General features: G+C 42.1%; 1 protein-coding gene across 2 annotated transcripts in view; it reads right to left on the bottom strand.

The window, feature by feature from the left end:
- The window catches only part of LOC100701335 (protein tyrosine phosphatase receptor type H), a 574,626-nt gene that overhangs the window by 380,015 nt on the left and 170,971 nt on the right, over positions 1-23,640 (bottom strand). The gene's annotated exons all lie outside the window — the stretch shown is intronic.

The raw sequence follows: 23,640 nt of genomic DNA, 5'->3' as shown, positions 1-23,640 counted from the left end.
TCAATGGAGGGAAGGCTAATCAACACCGTAGCAAACAACCTGGTGCTGTACGACACCAACTGCTTTGTGTACCAAGACAGGAATATAAAGGACCGAGCTTGGAGGAAGATATGTGAAGAGATCGGGCAACCTGGTAAGTTCATTAATTTCTCTTTTTACATTTTTCACTGACCCGGGGAAGCCGCACAAAAGCTAGCAAGCCACCGCTATTTTCCCACTGATGTACAAATACCGTTCTGCTTTTATGCATGTTGTCATATAGGAATATATTTTGTTTATTAATAAACAGCACACAGTGGTCCCGCTCATCCGTCACTGCCTCGCTTTTTCGCTGATTTTTTTTTTTGTTTTGTTTTGGGGTTTTTTTGCACAGTACAGCATTGCATTCTGCAGCCTGATTGACAAATCTCCTCCGTGCTGTGTCTCCTGCGCTTGTCAAATTTATCATGTTTTGTTTTGATAACTATCACATCCAATAGATAAAACAGCACAAAAACACCCATAACTATGACCTTCATTCGGAAATAGACACCTGCACCGCGAGGGAAAAAGGCGCACGAAAGTGGCAGGCAGATGAAGACAAAACACGGCATAATACTTATACGTTTTGCAATCTACAAAGGTTTGCACTTTGAGAAACAACTTGTGAGAACTGTGACTTATGTTCATGTGTGTGGGGGAAAAAGTGTATAAAGTGCATGGCGAAGGGCTAGTTATTCTGACAACCCCTGCTGCAATAAATGAGGGACCACTGTATATACTTTCTCTATGATTATTGTATTCAACCTGTTAACATTTAATATTGTCTTGATAGAACCAGCTGATTCTGCAGCAGAGCATCCCCTGTTGCTTCTCCTTGCTCCCCAGTCCATGAGCTCCCGCTGCTGCACCCACAGGTATGCAATTGTAGCATCAGATGTACAGCAAGCACTGATAGCTTTTTACTCGGTGGGATTCCCTTGTGATCACCTTTACTAAATATCTACAACCAATCTGATTATATCCTGTTTTTTTTGTTTATTTGTTTTTTCAATGTTGAAATTAAAATCTAGTAGCAGCCTTCTCATTTCTTTGTGTTTTGTGCTGTTTTACAGGCCCAGAGAGGAGGACAGCTCCGAGGCAGATGAGGGATGGGTCCATCGGTGGTGGAGCTGGCCATCCTGGTGTCCCTGAAGAGGCCACACCAGTCTCCAATGGAGCATTTCCTCCTCAGCCTTGTTCCTGCTCTGGAGAGCAGCTGGGTCCTTTTTATTCCTGTCTCTCTGTAAATACTTATATTTTATATATTTATGTTTAATGTTTTTCTTTTTTAGAATTTTAATATTATTTCAAATAAATTTTTATAATGACTAATGTCTCAGTTCTACTACACAGCAAATGTTGGCACACGACTTGACACATGTAGAATTTATTTCATATTATACTAATAACAGAATATAGTAATACAGTGGGATGCAAAAGTTTGGGCAACCTTGTTAATAGCCGTTATTTTCCTGTATAAATCGTTGGTTGTTACAATAAAAAATGTCAGTTAAATATATCATACAGGAGACACACACAGTGATATTTGTGTTAAATGTGATAAATCAAGCAGGTGCATAAATTTGGGCACCACAAAAAAAGAAATGGAATAAATATTTAGTGTATACCAATGTGTGTGTCTCCTATGTGATATATGGGGTGCCTTTGTCTGGACGTGCTTCCCATCCAGAGCTCCACAGCAGAGAGGGAAGTTCCAGCGCTCCTGGAATCCCTCTGTGATGGACCGCCAGTCTCCAGGTGAAGGCACAGCCATGAAGTCGCCCACTAGACAGTCCCAGATGGCCGTCGCTACCTGGGGGGTGATCTGGCACACCGTGGACACACCGACTCTGAAACTGAACGCGATGATCCTGAAGGAGTCCCCGGTGGCAAGGAACCTGGACAAAATTGTTCAAAATTAGTATTATGTGTACTGCAGTTACAAAATACATTATTCAAATTCCAAAATACTTTTGTGATGTCAGATTTAAATTACAAAACTTAAATCTTACATAAAACATTTTGTAATTATAAGGTGTTACGGGTTCGAAATTGAGGATGAGAGTAAAACAATGATAGTCCAGAAAAGGTCGTTCAAACAATTGATTTTAATGAATGCACGCAGCGTGGAGAGGTGTAAACTGCAAAACAGTTGTACATCTCTGCCCAAAATACACTCTAGATTGCTTTTATAACATCAGGGTATTGTAACGCCCCTTCTTGCGCTTACAAACACATAATTTGCATGTCCAGAACATTCATGTATTTTAAGAATTAACTGCAACATAGAGGTTCCTCTTTCTGGCATCCTCTTAAGAATATGGTGATGATCTAAGGCCTTTGAGGTCACCATGGGCTGGACATCCTTACGTCACCTGTAACTAAGCAAACTCAAATACCACAAGAAGCTGAATACATTCAGGCCTTTGCTCAGCTACTATTTTACTGTAACAATATACTCAGCATATGAGTTATGATACATATATTTAACTCAATCATTTTAAAGTAGTTATAACTGCACCTGTAATAAACATGTTAATATTTGATTATGATAACCCCTATAATATAAATTATAACATAATGCCAGCAGCTTCAATAAACACTTTGATGAAATGATAATTACTGCAATGATAAGATGATGGTTATGTAAAATAATCCCTGTAATTCCACAATTCCCTCTCTTGACGTCTTCCAAAGACGTCACTACACTATTCCCAGGTCCACTACCTTCGCTCTGACCCTCTCTAGCCGCCCCCTGACTCAGCAAATCCGACAACAACCTCATGTCCTCTAGGTGGTCCAGCAATAAAACACCAGCTCCCACTTGAAAACACTTCATGCTTAAGTGGTCTCTGCTCCTTTTCTGGGTCCCTCTCTAGTGGAAATCTTCTCCTGTAAGGGATAGAAAACAAACAGCCTCTCTCTGCTATACCTTACTAACTTACTGTGTTCATCTCAGGTTCCTGTCATTATTCAAAGTTGGTTCCCAATATCATATCAGGCAAAATCACAAACCCTACTGCCACGTCTGCTTTGTTAAGCTCTTCAGCTAGACTCTGTACCGGTTTGCCAATCTGTGTGTACATGCCTCTACACTTTTACTAAAGAAATTTTAACAGAGCCCAAAGAGATTTTTATTTCTCCTGTGCTTGACAGGTTAAGCGAAGTTGTTTTTTGTTTTGTTTTGAAATTTTCCCTTCTGTGTGTGTGTACATAAGTAAGAATATAATAATCAACATAAGATCCCTGGTTTGCAAATGATTTTCTGCCCCCGCTGCAGGGCAACATCATGTGGTGGTGAGTCTATGTTGGCTAGTTTAATGCAAATATGTAACAGTTGCTTCATTACATTGCCCACTCAGAGTTGCGCAGTTTCAAAGTATGTGGAGAGTTCAATACACATTTCTTGGCTGATTATTTTCCCAATAAAAGTGAAATCATACATTGCATTTGATTTCACTTATATATTATCCTGTTCTGGGCTCTATCCATTATATTAACTTTATTCAATCTCAATACTCTTTATGTGTGTGAGCAACGCTTTTAATTTTATTAAACACCACCCCAGTAAAATACACACCATCCCCATGTCAGCCTGACTCTCCGCTAAAAAGCACACTTCAAAGTTTTCTATCTGGTTTTACGCCTCTTTTGGCCTCAAGCATATACATAACATGCAAAGGTTACTGTTAATGCCCGTTAGACAAGTTTCCATTATCTACAACATTTTGTTTCACCCGGCTCACCCTTACACATTTCCTGTTCACTTATTGCATATTTATCTTTAACATCATTTACCTCAGTAGTTGCTAAGCAGAAACAAAGCAACCTGTGGTCCACCTTTACCCTGTAAAATAAACCCCTGTCATGTTTGTGTCTGTAAGCATGTTTTGCATTCATTCATTACACTCCCCGCCATTCCTGCAAGTTAGGAGCTGTAAAGTTGAAAGCTGCATCAAGTCCAGGCCTTTGGCCTGGCCTATATTTAAATCATGTGTGTTTGTAAGCGTGCATGCAATTCACCTGCTATGTTCTCATCTTCCCTCAACATGTATCACCTGGACACTCTCACCAGTGAAGCTTAAAACCTGTTTGGACGGAACATCAACTCTAAACAAGCACAGTTACGCATTGTGTATAAAATTAACTCAACCTGTAAATAGAGACATCACTGTTATGACCAAGATCGACCTCTGCACAGCTCAGACGCCAGTTGCAAGAGCTCTCTAACATTAGAATCATCAACGGTGACTTATATAGTGTTATTTCGGTACTTTATACTTCACACATTTTTGAACGTTGTTTATATGGGGAGTTCCTCTTTTTGTGTCTATATTTATTAATATGCCTTGTGCACTAAAGCTTCCTGTTTTTCAGTCTGGCTGAGCACTTGTTTGTGAGTATAAACTGGCCTCTACAAGCCTTCATTAGCAGATACACATTACAAATGCTTCATATATGCAGAGAAAAACCCAATAATCCACATTTCACTATTTCGTTCTTTGGTTCAGATTTGGATTCTGTATTGTTCTTTATTTGTTATTATTTTGTCATAAAATAAGTCAACCAAATAACTTAAGCTGTGTGACAGCACCTTGCGTTTACGCCAGGCTGTGAACTGCCCTGAAGCTACACCCCCTTTTACCCCATTTACTTTCTCAATCTTAGTTTAAACTATTCCTGACCTTCTCCTTCTCTCGTCTGATCATCTCAAGTACGTCCTGTACCAAATTTGCTTCCTCTTTTCAAGCCCCACATTTAATTACAAGCTCAAACATATTTGCCCTATATTGCTGTCTCGACGTGTTTCCTGTCAACTTAACAGAGTTATTCTCAGAACTCAAAGCTGAAGTTCCCCTTTTCTAAGTCTGTATGTTCTACAAGAGAGCAAGTCGGTAAACAAGTTTATCATCACAAAGGTTATTAGGTAAAGGTCACGTAGACATTTGCTTAGTAACCCTAAAAGAACACATTTCATGTAGCTAATCGCATATATTAACACCCCCCTTTTTGTGACACATCTCATGTGTTACAAACTCAAAATCCTTCACTCAAGCTTAGGAAATTAAAAGAAAAAGGTTAGTCCTATCATATTAGGCATACATGCTCTGGCCCTTCAAACCTGTATTTAAGGAATGAAATCAAATTAATCATCATGTCAAATCCTTTCTTGGCTCCATCCACAGCCTGCATCCTTGAAACGTCCTGGAAACAAAAACCTGTGTGTTAACCAGAACATCACCTTTTATACTCAGTTTCTCCACTTATGATCCAACCTGTGTTATAACACAAAATAAACTTACACAGAACAGTTATTAATCATGTGTCCCCTCCGTTCATGGTAACTTAAGTTACATCAATGTTTCCCTTTTAGCATTTAGCATTCTATAATGTAATAACATAATCCAACCCCAGTAAATAATTTTCTCAACGCACACATCAATATCTCAAAATCAGCATCCCCAGATTTAAGTCTCCCACTTGTCCTTTCATTTATTTCCCCTCTTGGTCCCATCACTCACATTCACTCCCATGCATTCACACGTGATATTTTTTGCTGATCTGCAGCCTTCTGCGCACGTCATCAGATGCTCCACATCAGCAAAATGAGCTCGATCATTTGTTTTATTTCGTTTTCCTTTTTAGGAAAATAGTTCGCTATACTTTTGACTGGATTGACTCGCTGCAATCATTTTTAGACAGGGACTCGCCGCCACTCAGTCTCTGATTATAATCAATTATAATTCTGTAAAGCCCACCTGATTTTCGTACTTGGTAATTTTGTCAGCGCCGTCCGTTCACTGTCTTCCAGGCCTACTTAGAACAAAAATGAAAAAAGAGAGCTGATTATTAGCTCATCAAAGTACAAAACAAAATCACCTGACAGGTTTTTTCTCTAAGTGCACTGTTACAAAAACTATGGGCCCCTTTAGACATGTCCATGTTTATCAAAACTCCCTCTCTTGAAATAGAAACAACAGCCTCAAAAATCTAAAACAATCTTAAATTTCACCCATTCAACACACCGAAAACCTCGCCAAAAGCTACACCGTTTCGTACACCACAATAACCCCGGTTAAGCACATCACCATACTCAGATTCAGCCTAACACCTTACAACAATGTGTCAACACTAATTTATAGACCTCCTAATCAAATTTGCACCTCTGAACAATCTACCCCTCCTTTAAGGCCTCAATCACACACACACACAGGAAGTGTTAAGAAAAAATGAAGAGAGGAAGTGTCTCTGCTCATAGACTCACAGCTCAACTGCCAACTTGACAAGAAAAATACATGTTTACACCTTATCACATTATTGAACGATTTTCATATTCTTTCTATACTAATCACTTACTTTGATCAATCAGTGCAAGAGCACTCCTGAGTCACTCTTATAGACACTTTTCTTTTGTTTTTCCATCTATTTTATGAACCATTCACACCATTCTCTCACTCATACAAGCAGCAAGCAGATCTTCATTGCATATGCTTATGTTCTTAGCCAGGTTTTTAATCAATATCTGTTCATTAAGCTTCAGGAGCTTGTCTTTATAAGGTTAATGCATTTTCTGTTTGTGTGTGTATGGGTATATGTTATTTTGCATCTATGACTTCACAGTCTCCCAGACTTCTTCCCAACTCTCCAGTTAAGCAGTCAGTTTTCTTTTTCCCCGAGTTACTAACCCACATTTTGATTTCCCACCTTAAATTACCGCCCTCCTGGTCTTCAGCCAGGTGTTGGGGCTTGCTTTTCAGGTTCCTGGACACATCATGCTGTGAACAATTCAACCAGAAACTTGCCTTAACTTATCCATAGATGTTAACCTCTAACTTTCTTCCGACTGCTGGATCTGGAGAGCCGGTCCAAGTCTGCTTTACTCCTGAAAATAACAAAACTAAGACATTTTCATTATTATCACCAGTGGTTAAATAACCCATTTCTCTGTCTCTGGTCAGAAACACCAATTATGCCAGGCATGTAAGCGTGTTCTTCCCTGCATTTTATGTTAATTGGGTGTAAACTGCTTCTTCATTAAATTAATTCATTGAGTTCTTCGTTGCCTTGCGATGTATTCATGTTAATGTACACTACGTGTAAGCTGTTTCTTCATTGCATCCTATATATTCATATTTAATTTATGCATTTCACCACTGAGCTTTAGATTCAAACTATCTCACTTCTGATTCATTTCAAAAATAATCTCACATGTAACAATTTGTATGTGTGTTTTCTATTCATTAAGGTAATGACAATTATTTTCGTTCATTATTCTTACCTTTTCTAATGTTTACCTCTTTGTTATGCTATGGTGGACATCCCTAAACAATTCATGAGTTCAGGCTTCAATTTTCAATCCAATTATATCCTATATTCTCGCAGTCAAACTCGTCCAGCTTCATCTCTCACTGGTCCTCTCTGCACAATGTCCTGTTCGGGCTTCAAGGCTCCAGCAAACACAGTCTCAACTCAGCTGTTGTCTTCTTCTCTGTTTCTTTACAGTCTTTCTTTCAGATTAAGTCCCAGCGTGGCAAAATATCACTCAATGTCCAGTGCTCTTCCACAGTTCTTTATCCCACTGTTCAACTGCCCAGCCTGTATTTTCACAGTACATGTTGCAGTACTCTTACATGCTGCTGCTGGTCGTCAGTCGTCATCAGTGTTAATGGATCAGTGGCACTGTCGTTTGCCTGCTGTATTCAAGTCCACGATGTTCTATCGGTCTTCATCAGGCGATTGACTGTCCTTTGAACTTCTTCTCCGCTTCAGGGACAAAGTGAGAGATCCAGCCGCACAATTTCGAGCCAAAAACTGGCTTATTCTCCCAATTCTTTTAATCTACTTTTCTGCTGCTGAACTCAAGGTTGCAATGTTGAGAGAGTCCACCTGTATTGACACACTAAAGCATACAATTAGTAATATATTCATTTTCTTAAAGGCTTCATTTGCTCCATGGGCCTCGTCTGTCTCTCTGTGTTCTTTCTGTACACACTCAGTTCCCATATATGGGCATGCAAAGTTCCTGTTCACTATTTCCTGTCGCTGCAGCCCCGGTACACAGAGCCATATTTCCTGTTCTTCAAACTAATCTAACTCCTTTTCTTTCTAACTCCCCCTTTTCACTTACTCAGACAAATCACACAGTCACTCAAATCAAATACTGACAGCATTCACACAATTAAAATCACTCGAAATACGCTTTCATACGAGTATCTTGGACATGCCTTCCATGATCAGAAAGAGCAAGTCAAAAGAAAAAAGAAAAGGAAAACTGAAACCTCTCATAACATCACTGAAGGTCAAATATCTTCATAGACCCAAAAGTAAGCATATTATGTCCCTAGTCAAAAGTCAAACCGTTACTCACAGTAATTTTTAATCTCACAGCCTTTGTGTTTTGAAACTAAAAAGAGGAAGGAACAGCGCCCAATTTAAACTGCGCATGTTGTCACTCAACAACACACACACAGAAAATGTAACTGTATATATTATCTCAAACTGAAACAGAACCCATCTAAAAATCCTAAGACATCTTACTTCAACACCCCAAAACACACATCGCTTACAGACATCTTTTTTAATTAAATTATCTCAAATTCAATTTCAGTTCTTAGAACCCAGATAACGGTCTTAAGTATCAACAGTTTATGTATCCTATCTCAAAACCCAGCAAAAATTCATACAGTCATGGCAAGAAATAAAACTTTACTTACAGTCTTGTAATAAACAAAACCAGCGTCTTAAATACAGGCATCAGCCATGTGTAGCAGTCTCTATAAACTTCCTATCAGTCTTACACAGTTTTACCTAGTACAGACACGTGTCAAGCAAACCCCATACTCATATTCTACAGTTATCATGAAATACTTATCATAATCAACAACAGTCACACAAATATAATAAACATAAACTGCATTTCTTCCCTTAAAACACAGATTGAAGTCGTCCTTAACCCAGGCTCTGCAGTCTGTCATTAGCCACTCATTAGTAAACAGGAAATGTCACTCTAAATAAGTCACAGGCATCTCATTTACATAGACACAGACACACTCTCAAAATAACCAGCCTGCTGCAGTGCCCGTGGCAGACAGAGCCTATATACAAACATAAAAATTATAACACAGAGACGTCTGATAAATTAAATAATATTTACAAGGCCTTAAATTGCACAACCTACATAATTTAGACAAAATTTGAATTAACCCTCCAAGGGACAAACTCCAAGTTTTTGATAATCAATGACCCAGTATCAGGTCCAACCTGTGTCTGGTCTAATTGCTAAAGTTCCTAAGTCAATTTAAAAGCGTCCAACGCCCAAGGTCCAACCTTTATTACCCAAACAAAGTGCAAACACCGTTCCAAATGGTCAACTGATCCAATCAGTAGCTATTTTGGACCGTCCTCAGTTGTCCACGATTGCCAATCGGACTATCCCGTCCAACGGAAAATCCTGAGCGTCCCCAGGAAATTGGGAGCGTCACCTCCGAACAATGCACTTTCTTAGAACTTCCCACAGTTCCGTTCTACAGAAATTTACTTGTATTTTAAAGACATCCTATGAAACCACAAAACCGACTGTATTGATGTCCAAGCCCAGCTTTATATTCAATTATAACTGTATTACCATATACAGATTTCAAATGACCTATATCCTAAATTCAGTAGTCCAACTACTTTAAATTCTCTTTCCTTAGCAGTCCAACTGCATTTCCTTTAATCAGTACTGTCACTTAACCTTACATTATCATTACTTCAACTTCAATTCTCATGAGATTTTCACCAAAATCAAAACAGACCTTTACCAGTAATTTTCAGTGAGTAGACTTTCAATTTTGTCAGAACCAATTCAGCACTGTTTGGAAATAATTCAACAGGTAGTGCCTTACCTTTGAATAAGCCGGCTTATGTCCACTCACTTCGACCACTGACTCGTGTCTGCCTGTTTGAGCACCTTGGACCCTCTCGGTCTCAACCTCCAACTCTCTCTACTCAACCTCGGCCAATGCACCAAATGTTACGGGTTCGAAATTGAGGATGAGAGTAAAACAATGATAGTCCAGAAAAGGTCGTTCAAACAATTGATTTTAATGAATGCACGCAGCGTGGAGAGGTGTAAACTGCAAAACAGTTGTACATCTCTGCCCAAAATACACTCTAGATTGCTTTTATAACATCAGGGTATTGTAACGCCCCTTCTTGCGCTTACAAACACATAATTTGCATGTCCAGAACATTCATGTATTTTAAGAATTAACTGCAACATAGAGGTTCCTCTTTCTGGCATCCTCTTAAGAATATGGTGATGATCTAAGGCCTTTGAGGTCACCATGGGCTGGACATCCTTCCGTCACCTGTAACTAAGCAAACTCAAATACCACAAGAAGCTGAATACATTCAGGCCTTTGCTCAGCTACTATTTTACTGTAACAATATACTCAGCATATGAGTTATGATACATATATTTAACTCAATCATTTTAAAGTAGTTATAACTGCACCTGTAATAAACATGTTAATATTTGATTATGATAACCCCTATAATATAAATTATAACATAATGCCAGCAGCTTCAATAAACACTTTGATGAAATGATAATTACTGCAATGATAAGATGATGGTTATGTAAAATAATCCCTGTAATTCCACAAAGGATAATTACATAACATATATTAGATATAATATAAAACAGTCAGTTGTGTTTTGTTTTAACTTTACCATATCATAATTTGATTGGTAGCAACTTTTACCACTACAGTGTGCCAATCACTCATAATTCCTAGACATGTCAATCAGGTAGGAATGAAGTAAGACATTAACAGAAATAAAGAGTTGTATGTTGACATGTAGCCCTTTCCTTGCTTAAATCATTGTTAATATTTTTGAAAAATTAACCTGTGATAAGACATAGCTTATCAAGATAGAATATGCTAGATAGAACCATATAACTAAAGATGAACCAAACTGTTCACAATTTTATCTAGCTCTCAGTTTAAAGAAAGGCTGCTGACCCCTGTTATAGAGTCTGACAGCTGCAGGGATTATATACAAATATTCAGCTATACCAGAATTAAACCAGGTCTAAAGAAAAAAGAAAAAAGGAGTGAGTATCACTACAAAGATTAACCCACAGTGGTCCTCATACCACAGTTTGATATCAGCAAACACCGAGAGCATACATTGATATGACACCACAGCCATGCTATCGTTGCTAACACTGATAACAGCATAAATTGAATTAAATCGGGACTTGATGAGAACTGTCGAGTATCACTAGAAATATTATAAACAGTCGTCTCCATACCACAGTTTGCTATCAGTAAACACCGACGGCATTCACTGATAGCATACCACAGCCATGTTAGCAGTGTATAAACGATAGTTTAGCATATATTAGCACAGGTATCAATAAAGGACTACCGTATTAAACACTTTTACTAACCTCAGACAGATGGACAGGCGCTCTGCAGGTGGGATTGAGCGCCTGTAGTTGGTGTCTAGGCGGGCGATTCTGGGACCGACGCGGGACAGCAGGTCCTCAAACTGGGCGAGTGAAAGACGGTGATATCGCTGAAATCGGCCGTCATCCAGGCGCTGCTCCTCGAGCAAGTGGTGAAACTCACCAAACTGCGCACGCCTCTGGAGGACCTGATGGACCCAGGTACGGCGAGGACGTCCTTAACGCCGCTGCTCTGCTCTCCACAGTAAATAGAGGAGGGAGACTCTCTCTTCAAACGCTAGCTCGACAGCTGCCATCTAGCAAAGATACCGTCTGGCACAACTTCCTCCCACATCCCTCCCACATTTCCGGTTCACGCGTGTCAAAATATGCAATTTTGACGCGCGATGGATTTTTCTTGGACACGCGTTGAGGTGCGAATGTGCACGCGTCAAATTAGGGGCGTTTGGGGCGTTTTCGCTCGCGTCTATCGCGTTCGGTGTGAACACACCGTTAGGCTTGCCCTTCGCTTGAAGGAGGTGGAGCTGGAGGCTAAAGCCAAGGAAGTCGAGCTCATGCATCTTCGATACGAGCTATGGAGCTTGATCCTTCTCGAGCGAAGGACGTTGTTCCCGTCCCTGCAAGTACAACCCCCGACACTTCCATTGTAGACCAGTTTAACGCTAGCAAGCAAATTGTTTTGGTACCTCCTTTTAGGGAGGGAGAGGTTGATTCCTATTTCACTGCTTTTGAGCGCATCGCAACCACTTTGAAATGGCCAAAGGATGTCTGGAGTCTATTATTGCAATGCAAATTAGTAGGAAGAGCGCAGGAGGTTTGTGCGAGTCTTTCCATTGCTGACAGTCTGGATTATGAGATTGTCAAATCCACTATTTTGCGAGCTTATGAATTAGTCCCGGAGGCATATCGCCAGAAGTTTCATGCGTGTCGCAAGTCCGACAGTCAAACGTTTGTGGAGTTTGCACGGGAGAAAGCTGTATTATTTGACAAGTGGTTGGCTGCCAGTAAAGCGGAGGACTTTACTCAGCTGAAAGAGTTGATCCTGTTGGAGGAGTTTAAGACATGTCTCCCTGAAAATATTGTGGTGTACATTAATGAACAGAAGGTGGGGTTACTGTCCAAGGCCGCTGTCCTTGCCGATGAATTTGTGTTAACTCATCGTGCAGCACTCTCAACGGCGCGCCGTGAGTACGCTTCCGCAACTCATGCCAAAAGTTGTAGGATTTCTCCTAAGCGACAGAGGCGTTCTGCTGCTATTCCTGTGTCAGATTGCAAATGTTTTTATTGTCATGAAATCGGTCACCTCATCGCTGCTTGTCCATCACTACAGCGCAAGGAGCAGGCTCACACTGTAAGGAAGCCGAAAAGTGTTGGTTTCGTTCGTTCTATGTCTGCTTCCACTTCACCTGACAATGAAGTGAGAAGTGACAGCCTTGATGACAGCTACCGTCCCTTTGTGTTGGAAGGATTTGTTTCTTTGAACGGAAAGGAGGAGGATCGGGTGCCGATCACGATTTTGCGTGACACCGGAGCCGCGCAGACACTTATTTTGAGGGGTATTTTGCCTTTTTCTGATGTCTCTTTTTGCGGTTCGGATGCTCTTGTCTGGGGAGTAAAAATGGATGTGCTGCGAGTGCCACTACACAATGTGTTTCTTCAATCACTGCTCGTTTCGGGTTTGTTAACGGTTGGAGTGCGCGATCATTTCCCAGTGCCCGGAGTTGCGATGATTCTGGGGAATGATTTAGCAAACGGGAAAGTGTTTTCTGCTCCGAGAGTGGTTGAGAATCCTGTGCCTGATACTTTGTTATCTGACCTTGCTGCTGAGCGCTCACCCTCTGTTTTCCCCGCTTGCGCTGTAACTCGCGCGCACAAGCGCAAGTATGGTGACGTTGATCTGTCTGATTCTTTTCTCTGCGCTGGTGGTGAGCCGGAGTCTGAATCCAAAACCTGTGACCCGCTGATGGGCGACTCTGAGGCAATGCTGTCTGTTAACCCATCAGTGACATCTCAACTGCCTTCCGGAGTTAACAAAAAGGATTTTGTTTTGGCACAACTCAGTGACTCGACTCTGGTGGGTTGTTTTTCAGCTGCCCACTCTAGTGACCAGTACCCTCGTGTTTATAGTGTTGAGGATGATGTGTTAATGCGTACCTGGTATCCGCCTGCAGCTGGTGATCTGGGTTGGAATGTGTCTAAGCAGGTTCTGGTGCCTCTACAGTACCGGCCCAAAGTCCTTAGTCTTGCCCATGACAATTTTTCTGGACATTTAGGTATTAGGAAAACCTACCACCGCATTCTGCGCCATTTCTTTTGGCCAGGACTGAAGAATGACGTTGCTAAGTATTGTCGTTCTTGTCACACCTGTCAGATTAGCGGTAAGCGTAACCAAGTCATTCCACCCGCTCCATTACACCCTATCCCAGTTTTAGGGGAACCTTTTGAACACATACTCATCGACTGTGTTGGTCCACTCCCTAAAACAAAATCGAGCCACCAGTACCTCTTGACTTTGATGTGTGTTGCTACACGTTTTCCCAAGGCAATTCCATTGCGCACCCTTAAAGTTAAATCAGTGGTTAAAGCGTTAGTGAACTTCTTTTCCACTTTCGGGTTACCAAAAGTTGTCCAAACCGACCAAGGCTCTAATTTCATGTGTAAGATTTTTGCTCAAGTTTTGCAATCACTTGGTATTAAACATCAGAAATCTAGTGCCTATCATCCGGAGTCGCAAGGTGCACTCGAGCGGTTTCATCAGACGTTGAAATCTATGATGCGGAAATTTTGCCTTGAGTCTGAAAAAGAATGGGATGAGGGGTTGCCACTGCTACTTTTAGCGGTGAGGGAAAGCGTGCAGGAGTCACTAGGATTTAGCCCTGCTGAGCTGGTGTTCGGTCACACAGTCCGTGGCCCGTTGCAACTACTCAAGGAGAATTTTCTGTCCGACACAGACGCTCCTAAGGTAAATGTGTTGGACTATGTGAGCTCTTTTAGAGAGCGTTTGCATAAAGCATGTGCAATCGCACGCAATGCTCTTGTTGCAGCGCAGGGTAAGATGAAGAGGAAGTTTGATAAGAAAGCTGTGCAAAGGAAATTTGAGGTTGGTGATAAAGTGTTAACACTTTTATCGGTCCCTGGTTCTTCTTTTCAGGCAAAGTTCAGTGGTCCGTATACAGTGCAGGCGAAATTGAGTGACACGGATTATGTCATAGACACCCCAGAGCGAAGGAAAAAGTGTCGTGTGTGTCATATTAATATGATGAAGCCCTACTTCGCTAGTGGTGTGTCAGCAGTTGCGACTGTGGGGGTGCCAGGTTCCGAAACCCGGTATGATCCGAGAAGTGATGATTTGGTTGTCGGTTGTGCTGTGGACTGCGCACGACTTAGGAATTCTGAAATCCTACGTGATTTAGGGTCACATTTAACTGAGGTAGATGATGATGTTCGAAATGACGTGTGTCGGTTGATTGAGAATCATCCTAATCTTTTCTCGGACACTCCATCCCGTACCACTGTGCTGGAACATGATATCGATGTGGGGGACCATCCTCCAATCAAACAGCATGCCTACCGGGTGAATCCCACTAAACGTGCTCTTTTCCAGACAGAAGTTTCTTATCTGTTGGAAAATTGTCTTGCTGTTCCTAGCTCTAGTGCGTGGAGTTCCCCGTGTCTCCTAGTGCCTAAAGCGGATAAGACCCCACGGTTTTGTACAGATTTTCGGAAGGTGAACAGCGTGACCAAACCTGACTCCTATCCTCTTCCCAGAATGGAAGATTGTGTCGATAGGGTCGGTTCTGCGAAGTTTGTTACTAAGCTGGACTTGTTAAAGGGCTATTGGCAAGTTCTTCTAACATCACATGCGGCCGAAATCTCTGCCTTTGTTACTCCCGACCATTTTCTTCAGTACACTGTCATGCCTTTCGGGTTGCGCAACGCCCCCGCCACATTCCAACGGCTCATGAATATTGTGCTGGGAAGCGTTCGCCAGTGTGAAGTGTATCTAGATGATATTGTCGTCTACTCAGACACCTGGTCAGAGCATATGGAAACACTCGCTGATGTGTTCCATCGTTTGGAATGGGCATCCCTCACCCTCAACCTTGCCAAGTGTGATTTTGGTAAAGCCATGGTGACTTATTTGGGGAAACAGGTGGGTCAGGGCCAAGTGCGCCCTATCTTGGCCAAAATCCAGGCCATACTGGACTTTCCTGCCCCTCGTACTAGGCGTGAGCTCCGCAATTTTCTCGGCATGGTGGGCTACTACCGGGGTTTCTGTCGAAATTTCGCAGAAGTGGTCGCACCCCTCACTAGCCTCACCAGTGTGTTGAAACCTTTTGTGTGGTCCTCTGCGTGTCAGAGTGCTTTCCTGGCTGTTAAAACTCTCCTGTGCAGTGCGCCAGTGCTGGCTGCCCCTGATTTTGCACGCCCTTTTAAATTAGAGGTAGATGCCAGTGCTAACGGAGCAGGTGCCGTATTGCTACAGGAAGACCAATATGGTGTGGCTCACCCAATCGGCTATTTCTCAAAGAAATTCAACGTCCATCAGCGAAGGTACGGCACAATTGAAAAAGAAGCCCTTTCTCTGCTGTTCGCATTGCAGCATTTTGAGGTGTATGTCGGTTCCAGCCCCTCGCCTGTGATCGTTTACACCGACCACAATCCCTTGGTGTTCCTAATGCGAATGCAGAACTCGAACCAAAGGCTTATGAGATGGTCTCTCCTGGTGCAAGATTTCAACTTGGAAATCCGCCATAAAAAGGGTACAGAGAATGTGTTAGCGGATGCCCTATCCCGTGTTTTCCTTTAAACGTAACTGTCAAAACATCTGCAAAGGAGATGTCTTTGATTTTGGGAAGGGGGGTGTTACGGCTGTGGCCATAAGAACACTGTGTGGGCTGTTTTGTTCTGTCTCTTTGCTGTGCTTAAGACTCTTTGCAGGTCCCTCCCCTAATGAAGAGTAGTGAGCAGCTGATTGGACCGTGGAACACGTGACCGCATTCAAAAAGCCGCTCTGACAGCTCCCGCCAGAGAGAGAGAGAGAGAAGCGAGCGAGCGAGCGAGCAGTTTGACAGCCGACGCGGCCCTGGCCCTGGTTTCCAGCCTATACATTTGCTGTGTGTTTGTGTGAGCGTGTTCTGTGAGAGCCGCTCCTCGTGTATTAACTTAGTGCTTAGGCACCCATAGACTGAAGCGGAAGGGGTGAGCCGCCTTTTTCTTTGGACCAGTTTTCTCCTGTTTTCCGGGTTAGGGAGCGAGGGTTAGTATTGTATTTTGTTTGTTCTGTTTCTTTCTTAGGGTTTAGTTAGTTTTCTCTGGTGGGACTTAGTTGGTTTTGTTTATTATTTTGGCCTGGGTTCACCCTGGAGCTATGCTTCATTACCTTCAATAAAATCACCTTTTTTTTACTCACAACTGGTTTTGGATGTTTGGCTTGGGAATCAGGGCGGGCACGTGTCTCTCTCTCCTCCAACCTTATGTGCGTCTCTACACGCCTAGACTAGGGGCGTAACAAGAACCATTTGCTTTTACTAAATTACACATTTTTTGCAGTCTTGAGCAACTTGGAAATGTGCTGAAGAGGTAAAAAGCGTTACCAGTAATGTGACACTCTGGTCAGCCACTTCAGTCTGATGTCATTAGTCATCCAGGTCCAAACTCTTATATGGTGCCCAAAGCCACACATCACTGTAGCATCACTGAGTTTAAAACATTAAATTGTTTTAATTGAGTTTTTATTTGAGCGTTGCATGATCTGACCTTGGGGTGTTAACACACACCTGAATGCTTCAAACCAGAAACCTGATAAAACCTCTGCATTTATAGAGGTAGCTACTTTTGCTGATGATTGTGTAATCAAGTCCATTTGATAAGCAGCACCTGAACTTGCCCTTTTAATTCTTAAGAAGCAGTAAGAGTGTACTTAGTTTTTCACAGGACTCTATGCTGTTTGTAAGAACCTTACATAAATGTATGTCACCTCAAAAATCTCTAGGAGATCTCTAGCCTTTATGAAAACAAAATCAAAAGTGTATAAAAACTCATTTTTTACTATAGCACGAAGCCTTCAGCAATGACTACTGAGTTGAAGTTTAATTGAACTGAAGGGCATGTTTGAATTTTATGACGTTGTCCTTTACTTGATGACTAAGATCAAGTATGATCATTATAGTCTACTTTACCAACACACACTTAAAGGCAAAGCGACTCTCAATGCCATCATTAAAAAAGTAAAAATACCATAATTTTTTGTTGCAATAATGTGAAACAAGGAGATGCAATAATGTTTATTAATGCTAGAGTAATGGTAAAACTACTTCACAGCACAATAAGCTATGAGAGACTACGCTCAAATCTAAGCAATTCACCTGCTCAGCTTGAATGACGCTTTGAGTTATCTGTGAAATCAGCTGCTCTCAGTATATCACTAATCAGTGCCGGACAAGAAGAGGAAAAACATGTTACCGTCTTTAACAGTTCAACACAATCTTTGGCAATCTGTAATGTATCAGGTGATTTCACCTCTTCATCAACCCTTATGAGACTTTCACGGCAGGCTTCAACAGCTAGCAGATCATATAACAGGTTGCACTTCTGCACTAATAAACCAATGATGTGACTTTTTTCAAGTGAATATAGTACATTCATGTAGCCAGTTTAAATAAAAACACCTTGTTTGAAATTTGGAAATGTGTGATTATTGTACAAAGATACAGGCCTGAAGCTTCATGCCTGCAAGATTTAATTTTACTTACATCTCCTTTGGTGTAATAAATCATATTAATTTTGACAATTTTTTTCAATGATACCATCATCCCATAGTGAAGGGAGCTTTACAATATATATGTGTATATATGTATGTATGAACACCCATCTTGCCCCTGCGGGCGGTTTATCCTTCAAGCTCGTGTCCTCTACCAGAGGCCTGGGAGCTTCAGGGTCCTGCGCAGTATCTTAGCTGTTCCCAGGACTGCGCTCTTCTGGACAGAGATCTCCGATGTTGTTCCCGGGATCTGCTGGAGCCACTCACCTATCTTGGGAGTCACCGCACCTAGTGCTCCGATTACCACGGGGACCACCGTTACCTTCGCCCTCCACATCCTCTCGAGCTCTTCTCTGAGCCCTTGGTATTTCTCCAGCTTCTCGTGTTCCTTCTTCCTGATATTGCTGTCATTCGGAACCGCTACATCGATCACTACAGTCGTCTTCTTCTGTTTGTCTACCACCACTATGTCTGGTTGGTTAGCCACCACCATTTTGTCCGTCTGGAGGGGCTCAGAGTAGAGCCGCTGCTCCTCCACATCGAAAGGAGCCAGTTGAGGTGGTTCGGGCATCTGACAAGGATGCCCCCTGGGCGCCTCCTGGGTGAGGTGTTCCGGGCATGTCCCACCGGGAGGAGGCCCCGGGGCAGACCCAGGACGCGCTGGAGAGATTATATCTCTCGGCTGGCCTGGGAACGCCTTGGTGTTCCCCCGGATGAGCTGGAGGAGGTGGCTGGGGAGAGGGAGGTCTGGGCTTCTCTGCTTAGGCTGCTGCCCCCGCGACCCGACTTCGGATAAAGCGGATGAGGATGGATGGATGGATGGATGGATGTATCTGGAAGTCCCACAGGATCTTAGCTCGGTCATTCTCCATCACCCTTGGGGGCATCTCCCATTTTGACCTCGGGACTTCCAGGTTATACTCGGCACAGATGTTCCTGTACACTATGCCGGCCACTTGGTTATGGCGTTCCATGTATGCCTTGCCTGCTAGCATCTTGCACCCTGCTGTTATGTGCTCGATTGTCTCTGGGGCATCTTTACACAGCCTGCACCTGGGGTCTTGCCTGGTGTGATAGACCCCAGCCTCTATGGATCTTGTACTCAGAGCGTGTTCTTGTGCTGCCATGATTAGTGCCTCTGTGCTGTCTTTCAGTCCAGCTTTGTCCAGCCACTGGTAGGATTTCTGGATATCAGCCACCTCCTCTATCTGCCGGTGGTACATACCGTGCAGGGGCCTGTCCTTCCATGATGGTTCCCCGTCTCCCTCCTCTTTCTTGGGTTTCTGCTGCCTGAGGTATTCACTGAGCACTCGGTCAGTTGGGGCCATCTTCCCAATGTATTCTTGGATGTTCGTTGTCTCATCCTGGACTGTGGTGCTGAGACTCACCAGTCCCCGGCCCCCTTCCTTCCGCTTAGCGTACAGCCTCAGGGTGCTGGACTTGGGGTGAAACCCTCCATGCATGGTAAAGAGTTTTCTTGTCTTTATGTCAGTGGCTTCCATCTCCTCCTTTGGCCAGCCTATTACCCCAGCAGGGTACCTGATCATGGGCAGGGCGTAGGTGTTGATGGCCCGGATCTTGTTCTTACCATTCAGCTGACTCCTCAGGACTTGCCTGACCCTCTGCAGGTACTTGGTGGTTGCAGCTTTTCTAGCGGCCTCTTCATGGTTCCCATTCGCCTGCGGGATCCCCAGGTACTTGTAACTGTCCTCTATGTCTGCAATGTTGCCTTCTGGTAGTTCAATCCCCTCAGTTCTGACTACCTTCCCTCTCTTTGTTACCATCCGACTACACTTCTCCAGCCCGAATGACATCCCGATGTCATTGCTGTATAGCCTGGTAATGTGGATCAGTGAATCGATGTCTCATTCACTCTTGGCATACAGCTTGATGTCATCCATGTACAGGAGGTGGCTGACAACTGCTCCGTTCCGTAGTCGGTATCCGTAGCCAGTCTTGTTAATGATCTCATTGAGGGGGTTCAGGCTGTGGAATTACAGGGATTATTTTACATAACCATCATCTTATCATTGCATTAATTATCATTTCATCGAAGTGTTTATTGAAGCTGTTGGCATTATGTTATAATTTATATTATAGGGGTTATCATAATCAAATATTAACATTTTTATTACAGGTGCAGTTATAACTACTTTAAAATGATTGAGTTAAATATATATGTATCATAACTCATATGCTGAGTATATTGTTACAGTAAAATAGTAGCTGAGCAAAGGCCTGAATGTATTCAGCTTCTTGTGGTATTTGAGTTTGCTTAGTTACAGGTGACGGAAGGATGTCCAGCCCATGGTGACCTCAAAGGCCTTAGATCATCACCATATTCTTAAGAGTATGCCACAAGGAGGAACCTCTATGTTGCAGTTAATTCTTAAAATACATGAATGTTCTGTACATGCAAATTATGTGCTTGTAAACGCAAGAAGGGGCGTTACAATACCCTGATGTTATAAAAGCAATCTAGAGTGTATTTTGGGTAGAGATGTACAACTGTTTTGCAGTTTACACCTCTCCACGCTGCGTGCATTCATTAAAATCAATTGTTTGATTGACCTCTTCTGGACCATCATTGTTTTACTCTCATCCTCAATTTCGGACCCGTAACATTTGGTGCATTGGCCGAGGGTTGAGGGAGAAAAGGTGGAGGTTGAGACTGAGAGGGTCCAAGGTGCTCAAACAGGCAGACACGAGTCAGTGGTCGAAGTGAGTGGACATAAGCCGGCTTATTCAAAGGTAAGGCACTACCTGTTGAATTATTTCCAAACAGTGCTGAATTGGTTCTGACAAAATTGAAAGTCTACTCACTGAAAATTACTGGTGAAAGTCTGTTTTGATTTTGGTGAAAATCTCATGAGAATTGAAGTTGAAGTAATGATAATGTAAGGTTAAGTGACAGTACTGATTAAAGGAAATGCAGTTGGACTGCTAAGGAAAGAGAATTTAAAGTAGTTGGACTACTGAATTTAGGATATAGGTCATTTGAAATCTGTATATGGTCATACAGTTATAATTGAATATAAAGCTGGGCTTGGACATCAATACAGTCGGTTTTGTGGTTTCATAGGATGTCTTTAAAATACAAGTAAATTTCTGTAGAACGGAACTGTGGGAAGTTCTAAGGAAGTGCATTTCTCGGAGGTGACGCTCCCAATTTCCTGAGGACGCTCAGGATTTTCCGTTGGACGGGATAGTCCGATTGGCCATCGTGGAGAACTTGGGAACCTCCAAAATAGCTAGTGGTTGGACCACTTTACCGTTTGGAACGGTTTATGCACTTTTTTTGGGCAGTAAAGCTTGGAGCTTGGGCGTTGGACGCTTTTAAATTTACTTAGGATATTTAGGGATTAGAGCAGATACAGTTTGGAACTGAGACTGTCATTGATTATCAAAAACTTGGAGTTTGTCCCTTGGAGGGTTAATTCAAATTTTGTCTAAATTATGTAGGTTGTGCAATTTAAGGCCTTGTAAATATTATTTAATTTATCAGACGTCTCTGTGTTATAATTTCTATGTTTGTATATAGGCTCTGTCTGCCACGGGCACTGCAGCAGGCTGTTTATTTTGAGAGTGTGTCTGTGTTTATGTAAATGAGATGCCTGTGACATATTTAGAGTGACATTTCCTGTTTACTAATGAGTAACTAATGACTGACTGCAGAGACTGGGTTAAGGACGACTTATATTGGTGTTTTAAGGGAAGAATTGCTTTTATTTCTACTTTGTTGGCATTACGGTTGTTAAATACGATGACTACTTTATGATACATGTCTGTCTCATTTTGCATGTGTGCGAGTGGCTTTCAAATGTAGTTTTGTAATGTAACCTGTACACTCCATGGAGGAAACAGACCATGGAGTTTTGGAAGAAGATAGCAGAGATATGACTGGCTTTACGTTTAGTCTTGTGTTGACTCCAATAACGGATGGTCAGACAGGGCTGGTTGAAACAGAGGTGCGTGTTTGCTGTGAAATAGGGGCCACTGACCATGACTCAAAACACAAAGGCTGTGATATTAAAATTACTGTGAGTAACGGTTTGACTTTTGACTAGGGAAATAATATGCTTACTTTTGGGTCTATGAAGATATTTGACCTTTAGTGATGTTATGAGAGGTTTCAGTTTTCTTTTTCTTTTTTCTTTTGACTTGCTCTTTCTGATCATGGAAGGCATGTCCAAAATACTCGTATGAAAGCGTATTTTGTGTGATTTTAACTGTGTGAATGCTGTCAGTATTTGATTTGAGTGACTGGGTGATTTGTCTGAGTAAGTGAAAAGGGGAAGTCTGAGAGAGAGAAAGGCAGTGCGTGTGAGACGATTTATGGCGTCTGAAAGAGGTTAGAGCATTTAAAAGGTGTGTATGGAATAAAGGAGTGTGAAATATATTTCTTGTGTGATGAAAAGTAGGATGTGCTAAAGTTTGAAAGTGTTTTTAATTCAAGAAAACAAAAAAACAAAGGAGTTAGATTAGTTTGAGGAACAGGAAATATTGCTCTATGTACCGGGGCTGCAGCGACAGGAAATAGTGAACAGGAACTGTGCATGCCCATATATGGGAACTGAGTGTGTACAGAAAGAACACAGAGAGAGAGATTTAACTCTAGGCACATGAAGCAAATGAAGCCTTTAAGAAAAAATGAATATAATACTAATTATATGGTTTAGTGTGTCAATACAGGTGGGCGTCTTTCAACTTTGCAACCTTGAGTTCAGCAGCAGAAAAGTAGATTAAAAGAATTGGGAGAATAAGCCAGTTTTTGGCTCGAAATTGTGCGGCTGGATCTCTCACTTTGTCCCTGAAGCGGAGAAGAAGTTCAAAGGACAGTTAATCGCCTGATGAAGACCGATAGAACATCGTGGACTTGAATACAGCAGGCAAACGACAGTGCCACTGATCCAGTAACACTGATGACGACTGACGACCAGCAGCAGCATGTAAGTGTAATGTAACATGTACTGTGAAAATACAGGCTGGGCAGTTGAACAGTGGGATAAAGAATTGTGGAAGAGCACTGGACATTGAGTGATATTTTGCCATGCTGGGACTTGATCTGAAAGAAAGACTGTAAAGAAACAGAGAAGAAGACAACAGCTGAGTTGAGACTGTGTTTGCTGGAGCTTTGAAGCCCGAACAGGACATTGTGCAGAGAGGACCAGTGAGAGATGAAGCTGGACGAGTTTGACTGCGAGAAGATAGGAGATGATTGGATTGAAAATTGAAACCTGAACTCATGAATTGTTTAGGGACGTCCACCATAGCATAACAAAGAGGTAAACATTAGAAAAGGTAAGAATAATGAAAGAAATAATTGTCATTACCTTAATGAATAGAAAACACACATACAAATTGTTACATGTGAGATTATTTTTGAAATGAATCAGAA

The sequence above is a fragment of the Oreochromis niloticus genome, linkage group LG8 (assembly GCF_001858045.2).
Source record: "Oreochromis niloticus isolate F11D_XX linkage group LG8, O_niloticus_UMD_NMBU, whole genome shotgun sequence".
Classification (NCBI taxonomy): Eukaryota; Metazoa; Chordata; class Actinopteri; order Cichliformes; family Cichlidae; genus Oreochromis; species Oreochromis niloticus.
Note: the sequence above shows the minus strand (reverse complement) of the source record. Positions and strands in the feature narration are given on the sequence as shown.